Source organism: Coturnix japonica, chromosome 2 (genome assembly GCF_054131305.1).
Source record: "Coturnix japonica strain WE chromosome 2, WE-NBRP24, whole genome shotgun sequence".
NCBI lineage: Eukaryota > Metazoa > Chordata > Aves > Galliformes > Phasianidae > Coturnix > Coturnix japonica.
This window is the reverse complement of record NC_140664.1, coordinates 50,856,698-50,863,827: the sequence shown is the minus strand read 5'-3', so window position 1 is coordinate 50,863,827 and position 7,130 is coordinate 50,856,698.

Below are 7,130 nucleotides of genomic sequence, written 5' to 3'. Positions count from 1 at the left end.
CTTTTCTCCTGTTTGTACCACAGCTGAAGACAGAGTAGAGTAACAGGCAATGCTGAATTGGATTCTTAAAAAGGGAAAGGCATAAATAACTGTTGGTAGCTACATTAAACCCCAAGCTGGATAACAGATTCACTATTTGTTCTCAGAAGTTGAGAGAAAAATAGGATGTTACTCCTTCCTTTAAAGTAAAAAATAAATCTTTTTTGTCCTCCTTTTTAAACAGCCTAATGCTTATGCCTGAACATAGCCACATTTAAGAGAAATACAATAAAAAGACAGAGGGCTTATAAGAATAGGTAATAAAAGGTAATAAAATATTATCTATTTTACTATTATTGTGAGTTTGAGGAAAAAAAGTTTTGAAAAACTGTAAAGAGTGAGAGCCTTTACACAGAAAAGCTTAAGATTGTCTCAAAATGTGTTAATGTAGTTTCAAAACAAACCATACATTACTACTAACGAAATATGAGGACATAATGGTATATTATCATACTATTAAGTGTAGATGAGGTATTCATTATATGTAACCTCTATACACTTTACAATGCTTTTGCTTATTGGTTTTTTTTTTTAAGTATTATTTCTTATCACCACTCCAGCTGTGTGTGAAGAGCATTATGTTTGTTTAAAGTATGTATTTTTCAGGTCTGAAAACTGAGGGTCTACAGAGGACGAAAACATTCCAATTCATTTTATTTTATCTTAATATCTCCCACCCTCAAAATAATTTGTGCTTAATATAAAACACTGACTATCACCTCCTATTAAAAGCATAAGCATGTGCTTCAAATTGATCTCAACAGATAGGGGAAGATTTCAGCTGAGTGCAAATTTTCCACAATATCCACCCTCTGAAATTAGAATATATCATTTTTTTCCTCTAAGATCTCAGAGTTTACATCCTATAACACCACCTCCAAGCTCAGTTCCAAAAATGCAACTTTTAAAGATACATTTTAGTCTTGAAAGGGATGGGGTAATGCACTAGCTTTTACAGTTCTCTATGTATGAGGCCCCAGACTTTCTTATGCCTGCCAGTGCTGCAGACAGAAAATTCAGATCCTTCTAGTATCCTTATAGAGTTAGGAAATCACTCATTATGCACTTATTTCTTTTAATTACTTCCCACCATAAAAAAAAAAATGAAAATCTGTGGCCAAATTCCTTGGAGGTTTTCAGTTTCTTTCCTACAGAAAAAACTTCCAGTATTTGACATGCCCTTCAGCATCAGTACTTTTGCACTAAAATATATCTTCCCTTTGTTCATTATCAAAATCTATTTGTGTATTTCCATTGGGAAATATCTGAACTCATAAAGCAATGAGAAAGCGCACTAATCCATTCATTAGCCAAGCATTTGATCTTTTCCAAGACGATCAGGACAGAAAAAAATTAAATAAAAAAAAAAAAAAGAGAGAAAGAAAAAATGTCATTCCTGATAGGTCTTTGAAGACAATCTTGTCTTCAAAGCAAAAATTCTGCAATGTAAAATAGCACTATTCATCTTTATCCACTATGTTTTTATCCATTCCAGTAGTATTGCATCACTTACTCGCATATTAAAACAAAAGGATGATTGATTTTTTTCCCTACATCTCTCGATTTTTTCTCTTCATTTTCCTCCAGCATTTTCATCACCTCTGCAACTCAAAATAGGCCTACAACATTCTATGAAATAAATACGTCAGTTATGACTACAGACATATGAATGACCAGGTCAGATTATTTTCTAATACAAATTTCAATGAAATTATTTTATGCCTCCAAATACATTTATATTGCTTCAAATAACAATCTCAAAGACCCTGAAATAACTGTTAGGCAGGATTTTAAGATGTGATAATTTGATCATTGCTGGCCACAGTGCTAATTCCTCTACAACCAAAATATAGCATCATACCAGACGTTCTGAAGAAAACAATTCCTTCCCAACTGAAAGTAAGGCGTAAGACTTACAGTCTCTCATCAAAAGTAAAAACAAAAGTGTATGTATATGGTCAAACCAAAGGTCCTCACAGCTCAATATTATGCTTGTAAAGTAAGAACCAAACTATGCAAAGCACAACACAAATAGGAAAAACTCAGTCAATACTTCCCTCAAAAGCTCTCATAGCCACCCCAAGACATCGTTGCATTTAGCATAACTTTATGTATTTTCTGGATTACATAAATTCTTCTCATCAACCACAACCACCAATAAGAAGTTCCACACCTGAAGATCTGCCATATAAAAAACTTCTTCCTTTTGTTGGCTGTGTTGGATTTTTTTGTTGTTGTTGTTGTTGAATTTTTCAGTTTTTGAACTTATCCTTCCTGCCCTCACTTTTTGTCCCCTAGATCTTGTTTCAAGAAAGACAACAAATGATCCCAGTCCACACTCCTTGCATTCACTTAGGCAAAATTGTTTCATTGCCCCCAGCCAGGGACTCACACGCTGTATCAGCGTGGAGCTGCACATGGTGACACTGAGTAATGGCAGGTCACATGCAGGGTAAGCAGACTGGAAGCTCACTTTTCTGGCTTGCTATTTGTACTCTTGTTATGACAACTCCTGTGAGCTGCTGCCTTAAACCATGAATAGCCTCAGGCACTAATATGTATGGGAAGGATTTCTAGAGACTTCTAGAAACAAATACTTAATCTGATCCCTCAGACTGCAGGGTAGCTTCCTTCAAGCTGTCAAGCAGCAATCATTATCACGCAACATAAACCAGACAAAGGCTTAAACCCAGAGGCCTTGCAGAGAGCCCCTTCACAGGGCCATGTGCCTTGGCACACACAGTACCAGCAAACTGGTTATGTTTACATTGTTATTCTCTCTAACATAAAAGGACAGCGAGCAAAGAATATGGTTTATTTTCAGGCTCCACTGTGGGTCTTAATATGGATATCCCATGCAGCAAAAATGCCAGAGATGTAGCAAGGGGCACTGGGGAAAATGGCACTAAAACAGTAATTAAAGCCCTGAAGGACACTGGGTTATAAATGATCAGGTTGGGTAAAACATGCGTGGGGAGAAGTGTCACAACTGAGAGCTACAGTGCTGAAAAGAACTGACACCTCTGCACACTCACAGAGCTTGATGGAGGAATAAATGGACAGAATTGTCAGCATCATAAGGCATATTAGAGAAAATCATGAATTTCAAACATTTCTACTTTTCAGGTTATTTCCTTATATTTAAAAATTACATGTAATGAAAGGAAAAAAAAAAAAAAGTAAAATGAAGATTAAAAAAAAAAAATCATATTTATTTTTTTTAAGAAAACAAATTATAAAGCAATTTCCGAGAGCTATTTTTCTCGCTATTTGGTTCCCTTGCACTGCATTGTATATCATATAAAATATCACAAATTTTACAAGCATAATAATGTTCCAGTGACAGAACACATTGCCTTCAATTTTAAAGGAGTAAATTTCTACCAAACCAAACCCTCCTCATATTACATCTAAGCTCAAGTTTAATTGTGATATAAATAAATAAATAAATATCAAATAATCAAATAATTTCGGAATTTACTAGGATTTTCAGTGACTCTTGGAAGGATAACTAATTTACTGAAAAGTTACATGAAATAAATTTTATGTATGTTATAGGACTTACTTGAATCAATCTTAAAATTGTATCACTGTTTATATTTTAAAAATGTATCACTTTCATTTATTAAGCAATATATTTTTTATATTATATTCATTTACTAAGCAATTTTATATATTTTATATTTTATATTGAGTACCGGTTTGCCCGTGCATAATATATGCCACTGAACTATATTAGCTACACTCAAACAAATTTTAAGGGCTGTTTTTTGGTTTTTTTTGCTTTTCTTTCAAAAACTTTTTGGAATCATAGTTTTGCATGTAGCTTTTTATAAAAAGAATTTGAAAGTTGAGGAGAGATAGAGATAGGGATTACTTCATACACTTATTCCAGGCATTTTCTGTCTTTGAAGAATGAGCACAATGAAATAGCCTTGAGTTATACCAGGGGAGGTTTAGATCAAATATTAGGAAGAATTCCTTCACAGAAACTATGGCTATGTATTGGCCACGGAAATAATGAAGTCACCATCCATGTAGGTATTTAAGAGATGTGGATGTTGTGCTTAGGGATATGATCGAGTGGTGAACTTGATGATTTTGAGTCTTTTGCAGAGTAAATGATTGCAAGATTCTTTGGCATTAGCCATGATTTCATTATGCTTCCATCTTGTGCCCCCAGCACTTCACATTTCAGTACAACATCATCAATGAAAGTAATCACAGAATCATAGAATAGCTTGCGGCCTCAAGGATCATCAGGCTCCAACCCTGCTGCTGCATGCAGGGTCACTAACCTGAGGCCCAGGGCCCCATCCAACCTGAACTTAAATAATAATTTTTAATTATTATATCATGTTACAGTTGGAAAGCCTATTGTAACAATTAAGCAATATGCTAAATTAATGTTTACAGACTACTAGAGAGAAAACAGCCTCTAATAATAATGGCAACACCTACTGTTTCTGCAATGAATAAATAAAAGGTAATTCCAATATTCCAATTTATAACTATCCATTGGAAACTCTGTTAACGGATTCCACTTAAAATTATTTATACTTTAAAATTTTATTGAGGTAAATGTTCTTTTGAAGAAGTGACAGCGTCAAAACTGGTTGTTTTTGTTTGTTTTTTTTTCTCTTCTAAGTAAAGGCTTACCAAAATTAACAAATTGAGAAAGATAAGGGAATTCAAATACAATTTTCCCATACAGAATTGCTATTAATTGGAGAAAAGATAGCAACCTAATGATAACAGGCTACAAGTTTGATTCTACATATTATAGAGTCATATAATTCTCAGAACCGGAAGGGATCTTTAAAGGTCACCTAACCCACAGGGACAACTGTTAGATCAGATGTTAGGTTGCTTAGAGCCTAGTCCAGCCTAGCCTTGAAAGTCTCCAGGAACGGGGTATCAACCACATCTCTGGGCAACCTGCTCCAGTGCCTCACTACCCTCGCTGTAAAAGACTTTTTCCATTTCCCCTTGTTCTGTCACCACAGATCCCACAAAAGAGTCTGTCCCCGTCTTTTCTGCCTTTTAGATACTGAAAGGTCACTATCAGGTCACCTCACAGCCTTCTCTTCTCCATGCTGAACAACCCCAGCTCCTTCAGCCTGTCCTTGTAGGAGGAGTGTTCCACTCCTTGCATCATCTTTGTGGTCATCTTCTGGATGTGCTCCAATAGGTCTATATCTCTTATGCACTGAGGACTCTGCATCTGGACCTTCACCAGCTTCACCAGCACAGGATCACCTCCATTAACCTGTTGGTCACTCCTCTTTTAAAGCAGCATAAGATACAGTTGACTTTCTGGGCTGCAAGGGCATATTGCTTGCTCATGTCCTCCTTCTCATCTACTAGGACCCCCACGTCCTTTACATCAAGACTCTACTCAATCCTTTCATCCCCCAGCTTGTACTCTTAGCTGGGTTGCCTTGACCCACATACAAGACCTTGCACTTGAGGACAATAATGAACTACCCTCATAAGAAACTTGGATGTACCATAAATTAAGTATAAAAAGATGATGATGAGATTATCTTCACTTCCTGAATTATATAAACCCGCCCTAGTAGTTAATTATCTCCCAGTTAAAAAGATTCTTTGATGAATGCTTCCTATCATCTAACTGTTATGAAGACATTAATGATGTCAATATTAAATTTTGTGCAACAGCCTGTAATCTGACCAAAGTTCCCACCGTAAGTAAAGAGAAAGTAACAATTTCTATCCTGTGCATCCTTCCTACCAGATTTTGGTGCTTTGGATTTGGTATTTTTCATTTGTTTGTTTGTTTTTTTACTCATCCAACTAAACTGAAGCGAATAAGTGAAAGACAAAGAAAACATAAGGATGTGAAATTTATCATCTACAAGAGACTAAAGTGAACAAGGTTGTTGTGTTCCTGTACTTTGCTGTCTTTATTCTGCAGGAAATTAATTAATTGAATACTACCTAAGAAGCATACTCTGTTCTCTCAATATTAAGGATTTCTACTCCATCTTAAACTTTTGTAGTCTCTGAGGACTTCTCTTGATTGGAGAGGATAACTTACCTCACATCCCTGTCACATGAAGCTCAGCCTTTGTGTCCTGGTGCAAGGTTACAGTATCAAACATATACTATGTTTTCTGCATCTTGGTAGGGCTTTAGCATTTCTCTTCCACTCTTCCATTTATGAAGCTGACTGTATGTGAGGTAGAAGTAACTAGGATCACAGGTACCTTGATTATAAACAGTTCAGCCCTGCTTGCATCATGCTATGCAGCTGTAAAGTTAACTGCAACTCACCTTTCTTTGCTTACCATTTGAAAAAGAAGCATTTCTTTTTCACCAAATTTACTGGAGTGAGCAAAATAACAAAATCAGAGAATAACATGTATTCAAGATGGAGAGTAATCACACATGCATACCAAACTTGTACTAACATCAACCCCAGCAGGAAAAATAAGGTAGATTTTTCACAGTTGGCAAAATCTATGAGTTGTCCCTGGATTTTGGTTTAGGATCTAAGTAACAGAATACACAACAAAGCACGTATATAGACAACAATTGACAATATGAACACTCTTTACTAGCTATCAAGGTGTTTTGGTTTATTTTAAAAGCACATTTATAACTAGACTCTAAGAGGCAAGTGCTTTCTCAAATTCGAGAGTGCAAGTAAGTTTAAGTAGGCCACAACTAGACTAAAACATGTGAACTATGCATATCCTTCAAGACATACGAGTTCCTTACCTTCTGGTATATTTGTATGATTTTCCAGAGTTTAGAATGTTATTCACTCTTCAAAACAAAATCTAGGAAAGCATCAAGTGAACATGTGAATATCAACATCATATATTATTTGATATTTTGGAAACAAATAAGAACTCTTGCCCATCTTGGTACATAGAACGAAAGTAAGGTTTCTGTTACAAATTCTCATACTGTTAATGTTTGTTTGTTAGGAAAAAAAGTACATATAACTCACAGTAGATATGATATGCAAACACTGTAAAAATCATGTTCTCAAAAATTTTGCACTTTTAAAACTAGGCATTAATACAATTTCTATATAAAAATACTTCATTTTGAAAAGTCTA